The 13990-nt window shown below is 30.2% G+C and overlaps 1 protein-coding gene across 9 annotated transcripts in view; it reads left to right on the forward strand.

The window, feature by feature from the left end:
- Positions 1 to 13990, forward strand: part of LOC126769336 (protein sprint) — a 216376-nt gene that overhangs the window by 135275 nt on the left and 67111 nt on the right. Inside the window, exon 1 of one of the 9 annotated variants that reach the window (XM_050488014.1) lies at positions 9401 to 9464. The exons of the other annotated variants lie outside the window; for them this stretch is intronic. The gene's annotated coding sequence lies outside the window, so the exon portion shown is untranslated. Of the gene's footprint in view, positions 1 to 9400; positions 9465 to 13990 lie in introns of those variants that run through there. 9 annotated transcript variants of the gene reach the window in all.

Here is a 13990-nt window from a genome sequence, read left to right on the forward strand (position 1 = left end):
GTAACTGTACGCTATAATAATATAAAAGTTTCGTATCAATTATATTACTAGTATTTGTATAAATCATAAATAAATAATTTTTTGATCGGTATGATAATATTGTTCTCAAATATATAAGTTTATTAATTAGTAAGTACCTGTTGTAGCGAATGATATAAGCAATAACTTAAGCTTAATTAATACAAAAATGTATTTTGAAACGTTCTAGAGCAATATATAACTCATCCACTTATGAGATGATTGAAATAAAGCTAAAACGCAACGCGACTCCGCTTTACAATGGATACGGGCGGAAAGTTGATTCGGTTTGCCGTATTATATCCCTCGAGTATTCCCAAACACATTCCACAGAGAAATCCAATATCTGCCCCCCGTAACGAAATTGCAGTTTGAATGCTGCAGTGATTTTGATTATTAAATCATGGGTTCATATTTGCAAATTGATATTATCATTCCGTTTCCCTGTTGCTTTGTTTCGTTACAATTTATTAGTACGAGGTATTTGATTTATTTTTCTATTACTTTCACAATTACATGAAAGAGTTTTTATATTTTACATTTAAATTTGTATTAAGACACATTTATTACGTAACGTAAATTTTTTCTGTAACTGAAAATAATATAGCTTAAATTTATATCCAAATTTAAATCTAAAATATAACTATATCGTCTTCAAAATTATATGAAATGTTATTGTATTATAATTATTTATAAAGTTGCTGTAAATGTTTGTGGCCAACAGTCAACAATAACAAGCTAAACAATTATAAAGAATTGAATACATGCCCGCTTGAGCTCTCCCCTGCATACGAATCTCTTTCATCTTTACTTATTATCGAGAGCGTCACGAACTCCACATGAACTTTCTTTATTTGAACCTACATGTTTCAGTTCTAGTTAGTAAGTTTTACAAGGATATTAATGTTGTTAATTTCAGAATTACTAACAAACTTTTTCCAATTGGTTTTGCTGTCATTGTATGAATATTAGAACATTGATATGTTTTTTTTTGTATTTATAAAAAAAGGTGCAAATTAAACATGTGCCATTTGAAAGGCTATCGATTGATGTGTATAAAAATAAATCGGTGCAGTTTAATCGATAGGTCCTAATTCTAATATAATTACAGTGATGTTTAAAACGTGAACATTTACTCTGGGCGTGATTTAAAATTTTGAATAAACATGTTTCATGGCTTAAAGGGCTTATATGAAAATAACCTTAGAATTTGTCAAATAAATATATGGTAATAATATTATAGTGATCTATATTATACATTTATAATAATAATAAGATTTATAAACAACATATGTTTATTCTGGTCGTATTTAAAGCTTCCAGTTTCATGTATCGTGTGCAGTCATTAGATGTGTAAGTACATAATAAAAAATAAAAAAAAGTCGACTCCGGTATCATCACTAAGCTCAAACTATTGAACTTAGGACTTAATGTTAGGAGGGTAATATATTTTTTATTTTTAATATGTAAAAAATTCAAGGAGTAAATGTGGCCTGTTTTTTTAAATAAAAATTTAATAAAATGTGTAAAAGCTAGCAAGGTAATTTTGTATAAAGCCTTTCCAGTGACAAAGCTATCATTGTAGGCCCATTGTATTACCACGGTGTGCATATTAATTAGGTGTCGAATAATCCTTATTATCTTGAACGTCGTCGTCGTCGTCTGGAAATCGATTATAGGCTCAACTAGTTCTAATTAACACTTACAATATAGATAACATACCACTCTGGTAAAATTTACAGTATACAAAGTACATGAAACATAGTTGATGAATTATTAATCAAATACACAACCTTCATAACTTGCTTTCTTTTTAATTTATATTTGAAAGTGATGGGTGTGTTTTTTTATCAACAAATAGTTTTTAAGCGAGTAACGCACCCGAGCATTTTTCGGAATAAGTAAAAGTCTATGTCATTCTGCGGCCAATAAACTATCAAGCCGATTTATTACTCCATTGCTACGTAGAACAAACATACCCGTAATTTAACGAACAGGCTTACACATTTATAAAATTAGAAATTAAGTAGTAAAGATTTTTTCGTTCAAAAATGTAAGTCTTTAAATATGCAGTTAAGGATCTTAATAGATTAGAGTTATTTTAATACATTAATTGAGAAGTAATTGTTATACCTACATACTTCTAGTGCTTTCATTTATTAACACTCAGATGTAAAATTTAAATCATAGACGAATTCCCACACAATCATAACACCACTATTTAAATCAACCTGTATATAATCCTACTAACGCAATTCCTTGCCAAGATCAGGCTGTAGATTATAATTTTCAACTGCTAATACAATCTAAATTTATTGCTATTGCGATCGAAGTTTCAATAGCAAGCCTTCCGCAGCAGATATCCTTAATTTATACTCCTATCCCTTCGGAAGTCACCATTCTAAATCAAACATGGCGCCAATGCCTATGATTTCCATACGGGGAAAGCGCATATTTTAATATATAATGGTATTGGAAACTAAGCGGATTTGCTGGTGATCTGTTGTGTTTTTATAAGAGTATTAATAAATCACTATAAATGTACATAGTTTTATCAATAAACGCTTATACAAATAACTTTTTTTTTTGATTTGGAAAAACAGTGATAACGTTTCAATTTACAACATTTGAAGACGCATGATGCATTTTTGTTTATAATATTTTATCGAAACATTTGAAATTTAATTTAATTTAGCTTTCTCTACTCTTTCGTTGTATTTCTCAATAAATGTCGTTCATATTAATTTACGTAACAAATGTAAATGCTTCAATAATATCAGTTTGGTTTTCATAAATAATTTATACATCCATTGACGGGGCTGGTGAAAAATTGTGCATACTAATGACGTCATGTAACATGAGTACACTTTCATTTTAATTGAATTTAGCTCGAACATTTCGAAATCGAATGCTATCGTTTAATAATTCGATTTCGTTAAACGTATGTAGATATGTAAATGACATTCATGAAATAAAGTTTTTAGCATAATATGGCTAACTACGTTAATTGTGTTTTCATGTCGAAAAAGACTAGAAACATGAGACACTTTAAAGCATTTTAACAAAAAGTCTTCATTGCTTTAAATGGCTTAAATCGGCTAAACTAGTTCGTATTTAAATAGTAAATATCAAGCGATTTTTGTCGCTTAATTTTTTTTTTTTTTAAATATATAAGCTAGCGCTTGACTGTTATCACACCTGATGGAAAGTGATGGTACAGTCTAAGATGGAGCGCACTTGCCTAGAAGAATAAATGATTATTCTTCTAGGCAATCGTGAACTTTAATGTATTTTTTATTATATGTTACAGTAATTGTTTCGATAAAGTTAAAGTATACCTTTAAATTGCATAGTTGGAATCTGTTTAACAAAAATTAGCATACCGAGAATAGCTGGTGCGTGCTATACGGCATGAATAAATCGCACGGCAGGTGTATCTAAATTGTGGGTGGAGGCGTTAATATTTAAATCGGTAGTGTAATACGGCAGGGCGTGCGCCTATCGCTTGATGCACGCAGTCCATTTCCATAAAAGCCTCTTCAATCTCTCAAAACGTTTTGGGAATTTAAATTCGCGCTTAGCGTTTTTTGCCTGTCTTTTAAGCGGAGTTTTTTTTCGTTAATATTTAGTGCTTCATTGAATTTTAAATATCAGGCTACGATAGAATGTTTGAGTTTTGATGATTTTATGTTGCTTGCCTGATTTTTTTACAACCGTGTCATTTGGAGTAGCTTCGTGCGATAGCATACATCCTGTCCATTTAGTTTTATGCGACATGATTTCCTTTATTAGCATAATGTGAATGAAAATAAGTCCATCGCCGATTACAGATAATAAAGATTTTATTAATACTAGACCTTCTTGAAATATCGGTGATATTAAATTATAATCATATATTGATTATAGTATATACATAAATCTATAATGGTACATACGTACATAACGAATATCAAAAAATGAATTAAAAATTGACTTCAAAAATTTGCGTGAATATAGGTTTTAAATCAAAATTTAACAATGAAATTGAGATGAACATTAAATCAATGAATCGGTTCATAAACAAAAAAATTTATATTCTTAGCTGCTGGCCCCGATTTCTTACGGGTGAAATAGGATTTTTTTTTTTGTTGAAAATCCTGATCGCACCTTCAATTCTCCTCCGGGTCCAATGTAAACCGTCGGAGTATCCACTTAAACACAGGAGAATAATCAACACAGAAGAGTTCAGCTTCATAGACAAATTGAGAACCTCCTCCATTTTTGAAGTCAGTTAAAAAAGATATAAAACAAGCAACTATATTGAAAACTTGCTTAATTATCACTTATAAAAGTTTATTTCCAGTTAAATTTATTTATTTATCATTCTAAAAATATAGCCAAGATCGACACGTATTTATTTTAATATAAGAGGCAGAAAGTAAATGACATTTCATCTAAATCGTGAAACAAATTGGAGTCTTCATTTTGTCAAATGTCACATAATAGTTTCTGAATTAATTTCTATAAAAAGCACGTCTAGAAATGCGAATAACGACCTTCTTATGTCACACCGTTATAAGTATTTCTATTTCGTAAATAGTTGTAGACACATCGAGTTTTAAGCGGGACATACACGCATAAAAATAAATTAATTAATATTTATTTTTATAAACACGACTTTTGTTTAAAATTAAATCAAAATATACATATAAAAAGAATGTATATATCATAATTTTAAGATATCGAACATCTCAAAGCAGCATCATCATTATGCATTATCAATTTTAATTTATTATCTGTAGTCCTTTAATCTTAAAAATTATATACTCATATTACTCAATTACTTATCACATCTGTTCTTACTTATTCAAAAATACTTATTTCCAGGTCACTATTCACATCTTTGACGATATTATAAACACATTCGCATATGTTCGTGTATAGAGTATCGTATACGCGTAATTATAGACTGAAGTAGCCCAACTAATAGTAACAAACTATGTGTATTGATCACGCTATCCTAATCCAAGTTCTACGGAGTGTATCGAATCGTCGCTGATATTTAAGATGGTGTGCACACGGCATACAAAGGTCGGCGACCCCAAGCGATGCGGGCTCCGAATTCGGTAGCCGTCGGGGACATTAATCGGACGTCACTTGTCTTTGATACTTGGAAGATAGGACGAAAAGGGTAAAGGAACACGAGTTATAGTAAATAACAGAACTATTCGAGACCTTTTCCATACCGTAAACAAGAAAGTATCCATTGATAATAAAAGTATTTATGTATAAAGTTTTACTATTTTAGGTCAAAGTAACATTTTAAATAAGAACGGGATGTGTTAACTTATAGGGTCACGTGATATTTGGATTTAGATTGAGAATTACTAAAGTAAATTAAATGTACTCACAGAGTTATGCAGTATCTTTGTAAATATATCTGATATTTTCAAAATATATTTCTTTTACAAATATATCACTTCAATAGATCATTATGAAATAAAGATGCAACTATTAGTTATTATTTTAAATATATATTTCAAGGTAAATTAAACCATAATTGATGTATTAAATAAGTCTATTTTTGCACGAATCGTATCTCTATGGTCAAGCAATACACAAGTTATTAATTAAGTAGATAATTATCTGTTAATTAATGTTTAAAGGTGTATAATTCACAGGTCATTTGTTATTACCTTCAAGTTCACAATTTGCTACTTGATCCGCATTTATCAGTATTAGTAAATAAAGATTGAAATGTTTATGTTTGTTAATGTGATAAGGTTCATCATTGCTACCTAGAGTTGCTGTCATATGTTACTCGTTGATTACTTAATAATGATCATGTCGCCAGTATTTCGGCCATAGCGGCCAACTTCAAAGATTAGCCAACTGCGCACGAGACATAGTATTTAAGTATTTGCGCAAACGCAGCTGTACTATATTCCATCAGTCTAATATAATAAGGTCGTCTTGCGAGAGACGCTATAGTTAAACAACCGATATTTTATTCACAAAAAATCCAATAACTATTCGAACCTTCCCAGGTTGGGTACCACTAAACTACCAAGGGAATTAATATTATTATTAATCGAAAAATACTTATATTATAAAGCGATTAGTTACGTTTGGTATTACGCAAAAACTACTATCCATCAGCGATCAACGTCATAAATTAACGTGGAACTTTCTAATGATATTTTATTGCTGATGGACATAGACTATGTTATATGCATACTTTATAAGATATAGATTACATCGTGTCTATCAGCTTGGAGAAAATGGTTTGGGCGTATTTCTGTATTGTGTACATTTGTATTCTGTATGTAGGCTGGCTACAGTACAGTAACAGTCTGTTAATGTCCCACTGCTCGGCTCCTCTCCCTTTTTGAGGAGAAGGTTTGGAACTTATTCCACCACGCTGCTCCAGTGCGGGTTGGTGGAATACACATGTGGCAGAATTTCAGTGAAATTAGACACATGCAGGTTTTCTCACGATGTTTTCCTTCACCGTAATGCACGAGACGAATTATAATTACAAATAAAGCACATGAATATTCAGTGGTGTTTGCCCGGGTTTGAACCCGTGATCATCGATTAAGATTCACGCATTCTTACCACTAAGCCATCACTGACTGGCCATCAGTCTCGAATTATTACGAAAAATAAAATTTGGTTCCACCGCGTGACGTTCTATTTTATAATGCCATAAAAATATTATGATATAATCAGTATCGAACTAAGGGATCCGTCCTTGTTCTGTTAATAACTTTTACCGCACATTCCACTTCCTTAATCCACGCTCATATACAAAAATATTATCACTGCGCTTATATTATCGATAATTTACTCGTTCAAATTGCAAAGTTTAAAATGTACATTTTATTTACACAAAACATTTCAAATGAATATGATATTTATTTTATAGAGTGAAATGACAGTTTATATTTATTTTTGAAATCTAAAATTAATGTAATTATCAATAAAATATACAATGTCTAAATTTCGTATTAAATTTATCTCTATCTAATCTCTTAAATTTTTAAGGCTTTACTGAAAGAAATTCTCTAAATGAGAGTAAAACCCGCATCGAATTCCCGTGCATAGTTTAGAACTAAGCCGACAAGCAGACAGCAGACGCGCATAGCGACTTTGTTTTATACAACTTATATATAGACTTATGCGAAAGTAATAAAAAACAAAATGATGGTTAAAGGGTATAAAAATCATAAGGGGATACTCAATACTTGCTCTATTAAACGAACGAAGAAATATAAATAAACTTATGTTCTTAAGAATCAAGTTCCTACAATACGTTAGTTTGATCGAAGATAAATCTCCCGAACAACGTTTCACGCTTGATCGCCGCTGTTACGCCTTACCAAGTTTTGTTTCGTCATTTTCTTGTGTAATATTCGACAAAGAAAAAAATAGACACGAAGTGAGGAAAAAATCTCAACAAACGTATGATATTGGGTCTGTGTATTCATTTCTATTACTTTGCTAGTCGTAGTAATCACTGCTTCTTGTGTAACTTACATTTGTATAGCATAGCAAAATAAATAAAATATTGAATTATAAAAACTATACTTTCCGGCTTCACACACGTAAAAGTTATGTAAAATAAAATAAGTTAAAAAAATTATAATTGATTCTAAGCACCTCTGATACAGTAGCTATTTTTAATTTTTATTTGTGTATATTTAAGGTATTATTGTAATTGTAAATAATAATAAAAAAAAAATTGCAAATTATGATATCGGACAGACAATTTTCTTGAAATCAATGAAATCATTATGTAAAAGTTTCATAACAATAGGACTAGCACATTTTGCATATATACAAAACTAATCTCTTTATACAGTGTGATAAATATTAATAAAGCCAACAACTTTATAATAAGACTCATTACATTGTAACTGCCTCAGTAGTTACGTTGATATGAAATACCTTTGTTATATTTGTAAACAATGTTTATTTTAACTTATTTATAGATATTCGTCCCTTACGACCGATTACTGGATTTATTTACACATAAATAATTACATTACTTCTATCGGTCAAGAATTATCATTTATTTTTATATTTAATGAAAGGATGAAATTGCATCATTACGCAAATTATAATTTAGTATCAATGACCTCTTCAATTAAGTCATTACAAGTATATAATAAAAAAGGTCTTACATAATGAAAAACTAATTATTTTTCCCGTCTTTGTCAATATATATATATATATATATATTGCTAAATATTTGTGTTCGAATTAATATGCTGCTTAGTGTTCCAGTAACGTCTAATTTAAGTTAAAATTAATTGAGTGAAAGTACCTGAAAAATAGATAAAGGAAATAAAATTTTCTTCAACAATAGAAATTAGATTTTCGCTTCCCTCGAGCAAGATATTAGTATGATAAGTCTGCATTACCCAAATTGCTTTGACCGTAATAATTTTAGGGAAGTTACCTGTTGAGAGTCAGTCCTCTGGGACTCAAAAGGATTCACGTTAAAGACGAAATGCCTGAGTTTAAGTGAAGCAAAGCAACGGCAAAGATTAAAGACAACCGTGTTAGATATAAATAGTAAGTTTTACCATAGACTAGATGAAATTATTAACAAGTACGTGGATTTTTATAGTATTATTTAAGAGCGAAAGTTTGAATATTTATATTATATTAAAACTTTTTGAAGTTTTCATTATAATAATAATAATATCCGGGGACATTTTTCACACACGGCCATCTGATCCCGAATTAAGCTTGTACAGTTCTTGTACTATGGAAACCAGATAACTCATATACTACACATACTATTTTTCTTTTGTAAATACATACTTATATAGATAATTACACCCAGACTGAGGACAGACATGTTAATGCACACAAATATCTGTCCTGGGTGGGAATCGAACCCACAACCTTCGGTGTGAGGGGCAAGCATCCACTAACTACGCCTACCGGCTCGTCGCTATGTATCGGATTAAAAATTATAACCGCTCAATACCTTTCGACACTTTTGGAGAGGCATGTCCAAAGTAGCAAATTCAAAAATCAATCATTCTTACGAAAAGAACCGGCAACTACTGACATGAAACTCTTTAGTTAGTCTTGTCCATCAATTTACAAAGGTATTTTATTCAAATAAAATCAAATAATCATGTTTCTCTCCATAACTACCTTGGCCCATTAACTCTTTAAACTGTTAAATTAATATTAACAAAAAACAAAATACTGACAAATTGTTGGAAATATGCCCTGTCCTTTCCATTGGTGGAAATATGCGGTGGGTCCGAGAAAATACGTATACATCGCCATATAACGACATACTTGGCAAATAAACTCACGTAACCTAATCAGAATTATCTTAATTAGAATGTTAGTTAATTTACTTTTTTTTTTGTTTCAGGTAATAAACGAGATAAACATTTAAAATATTTTACGGACAAGGCTGTTTGACACAAATATTGAAGGTAAAGTTATGAAAGTATGTACAAGGTTTTATTTTATTCTAAATGTCAAATTAATTATGTTTTAAGTAAATACTCCTCGCTTTTAGGTTCACATTATATAGATAAAAATTTTTACTTGACATAACTTTGCATATTAAATGTTGAAAATTAGTAACACTTGAGTTTCTTGCCTGTTCTTCTCGGTAGAATCTACATACTTAACCGGTGGTAGCTTTGCATTGATTATAATATAGTGCTTGTAACAGTTAAGCTTCTTTATTTAAAACCGTTATTAATATAATCGATTACACCAAATGTCCTAGTTAATATCTTCATATTCAAGGATATCATTCAAAGTAAAATAAACCATAATTCGTGTATTAAATAAGTGTCTTTTTACGTCAATCGTAGTATGTCATCAGTGCATTTTATAATCAACTCTAAGCACGTGTTATTAAAGTCGTGTTTTATAAATGCCTTGTCGTCTGCGATACAAGTGTCGCAACTTGCCGTATCTAATGTCACAGACTGGCTCTCTTCACATAAAGTGCCTAAAATAAGCCCTCTGATGTCCCACTGTTATGTAGGAAGTGTACTTTATGAGATCGATACATTTGGACTGCCATTTATTATTAATTTATAACTACAAACGTGCAGCGATTTCAACGATATGTTGTTTGTGAAGTTATGTGATGCAAATGTATAGAATTATAACTAGAAAATATTTCTAATACAAATAAGTTAGACATTTTGAATATATTTAGGTAAAGATCGTGGTAATATCTTTCCGTAGCTTTTACAAATGTAATATTACATTTGTGTGACAAAAAAATTATACAGCTAATTTGATATAAAGTGGAACTGAAATTTTTTTGTAATTTATATCGTTATGGAACTTATAGATATTTTGAATTTATAATATTGCAGTGTGTACTATCAGTTATCGCTTCATATTATATTACCTCAATAAACAATAAAATATTTATGAATAAATATTTTAACTTTTTACTTGTTAAATGTTTTTAGTATAAAAAATGTGATAAAAACCAATGGCTTTATTCCTATATTTCCAACCATTGCAAGTACCATTCGTACTTTCTACTAAAGCTTTTTCCTTAATCAACCAATTAAGGACGCTTCGAGTAATTTAAAAATGTCCCGACAAAACAAAAAGCAGTCGATTCTCCAATTTTTATTTTCTTAATGAGTACAATGGCTGCAACTTGATTCGCTTGTTTTGATGTCCGACTATTTTTAATTGGATACAAAACGATGGTTTTTTCTCACAAAATTCAATCCATTTAATGAATTATTTATTGGAACCTTTCTTTTATATATTTTTTACATTTGTGACTGAATGTAGGAACACAACATGTGCTATCTTTTATTACACTTTTACAAAGATTTATATTATTATTTGAGTAGTGTTTTATTACAATTTGACTTTTTTTTTAATTAAAGAATATAAACTTAAACTATATTTGGATTTACGAAAAGCGTAGCAACACTGTACCGTCAACCAAGAATTGCAAGTATTTAACAAACTTATTTAGAAAAAGAATTTATGTCAACAAATAGCTTGTAACACTTCGAGTTCCATGAACTATAATACGAGTATGCGTAATACTTTCGCTTTATGGTTATATCACCCTTTGGTCTCAGATCTTAAGGCTCAAATTAAAACAAAACACAAACTCGTGGTCTGTAGATAATTACTGTGATACACTTCCAGCTGTAGAAGGAATTTCTAAGATTATCGCCAAGAAAAGTGGCATAATACTACGTCGGTCTTAATTTTTTCTTATAATAAAATTTTTATATTGCTTTGTTTTGTAATCTATATATAACAGTATTTAGTAGCTATGACACAGTATTATACTATTGTAGTTACTATCGTATATATTGCTTAAGATATGTATAATTTGTTCAAAATAAATAAATAAATAACATATGAATTATGGAGTATGGATGCACAGGTTATGCATCCATAATCAGTTAAAAGTTTTTATTTTATGATGTATATGTGCACTTAGATTTTACGAAATCCTTAATTTAGCATATTTTAGACTTTTTAGCACACTAAGATGAATGATGATGATAATATACTTTTTTAGGATTGGAAAAACTATTTCACGCTACAAATACATTAATAAGGAATTTGTTTTTTTTTATAGTTACATGTATTTAATATTATATCTTTTACATTTATTATATTTCTGAATCGAGCAAATACTTATAAAACTTTAGTGTTATTCACTTCAATTTATATTTATGTGGAATGTCAGAATTATTAGGTTTGCTATTTCTAAATAAAACACTGTCAACGCTGCTTTGTTATTACGTCGTACAATCCCATCGGTTAGCGTAAGAATGGGTCAAAAAGGCCTCTCTCATTATTATGATAATACATATTGTGCTATATCCGGAGGGACGTTCCGGTCTTTCAAAGGGCCTTTGCTCGAAATTTTCCCCTCAACACTGGACAGTTAACATATTGAGAAGCAAACTCTTTCTGAGGCTTCATCCAATATTTACATTGTTTGTTTGTTTCGGTGTCGCTATAAATTGAGTAACTTTTAGAAAATATAGCAGTAGTTTCTGACCCGCACTTGTGGAAGTTTTATCATATACAAATACGTTGTCTAAAAATGTTTTTGTATTTGCAGTGTTTTTTATTTATCGCTTTACTGTAGATTTATTTTTGCAAGATGTTATCGCAATATGGTAACAATTATGTAATATTAATAAATGTAAGGTATATTTGTAGTGGATAAGCAATTTATATTAATATACTTATATATTATAAGCCGAGTTGGCCCAGTGGTAAGAAAGCGTGAATCTTAATCGATGATCGTGGGTTCAAACCCGGGCAAACACCACTGATGAAGCACACCATTTTCATGTGCTTAATTTGTGATTATAATTCATATCGTGCTTTACAAAAAAGTTGGATAGCGTCGTGAGGAAACCTGCATGTGTCTAATTTCACTGAAATTCTGCCACATGTGTGGAATACACATGTGGCACCAAACCGCACTGAAGCAGCGTGGTGGAATAAGCTCCAAACTTTCTCCTCAAAAAAGGGAAAGTAGGCCTTTAGCCCAGCAGTGGGACAATCAGCCTGTTACGGAAGCGGAAAAGTTTATGCGATATTATAAAACCTATATTTATGAACCTTAGATTTTATATTATGTATTAAAATTCCTTAATTATTTAGTCTCCTTTGATATTTTTTTCTGTTTATAACGAATATTTTTTTTTAATTCTATAAATGTTTTTTATTTTTCTTTAATTTTAGTTCGCTCCGAGTAAAAATATATTATCTTTAAATTTTGATTGAAGAATATAAAAATAATGCCGCAAAAAGTATCCTAGTAGTATATATAATCCTAGTGTGATTAATTTTTGCGCCAAAAGAAATAAGATTATTAGAAACAAAAGACAAAGGAAATAAGTTAATTATACAAATTATTAAATTTATTTTTAGTTGGCGACACTAGTATATGTCTACTTTTATTTTGCTGTCTGTACGTCTCTATACTGAGGAACAGATTTATTTATGCACATCGCCTGAAGGTCTTTATAACCCTCGCACACGTTTGACAAGTTACACATTTCGATACCTTTTAGAATCTATTTGAAAGACGACAAATATATATAATTTTCGTCTACGGTAGCAACGCAGCGGTTTTTATTCCCGGGGGCAGATCGTACCCCATCGACATGTACAGTGTTTTTTATCAAAGCTCTTTGTAAAGTATTTCAATAATCTTTTTAGTAATGTAGGGTGTATTGTGTTAGGAACATGAATGCGAAATTCTCATATATTATTATTTCTTTCAATTTTGTATAATATATTAATGGAATTAAAATGTTTTAATTTATTACAAGCTTATGTTTTTTTTGTAAAGATAAAATGCTTTATGCTTTTTTTATTGTATAGGTAGGCGGACGAGCGTATAGGCCACCTGATGGTAAGTTGTCACCAAAGACCATAGACATTGGCATTTACAGTAAGAAATGTTAACCATGCGCCACCAACTTTGGGAACTAAGATGTTGTCTCTTGTGCCTATAATTACACTGGCTCACTCACCCTTCAAACCGGAACACAACAGTACTAAGTACTTTTTGCGGTAGAACACCTGATGTGTAGGTGGTACCTACCCAGACAAGCTTGCACAAAGCCACCAGTAAATTATTAACAGCTTTATTATTTATTGTTTCACTTAATTATTTTATATTAAGTGTAATAATTGACTTGTAGTATATGTAATTAATTTCGTTTATCAATAGATTTGAATGAGACAAGTTAACTTTTTTTGCTGTTTACACTTGCGGTCGTTAACATTGTTGCGCTCGCGCATATGTAGGTCATTTAAGAGCTATTTTAATACACATCACAGTTGTCGAAGTTTTTTTTTTATGTAAATTGTACTAAATTTATAAACGTGAAAGTGTAAAACGTTTTTATAATATTAAAAAACGTATAACTTTTAAGTTGGAGGTAAGTAAAAATTATTAAAAGTAAACAAATTATTGGTACGT

The sequence above is a fragment of the Nymphalis io genome, chromosome 7, assembly GCF_905147045.1.
Source record: "Nymphalis io chromosome 7, ilAglIoxx1.1, whole genome shotgun sequence".
Taxonomy (NCBI): Eukaryota; Metazoa; Arthropoda; class Insecta; order Lepidoptera; family Nymphalidae; genus Nymphalis; species Nymphalis io.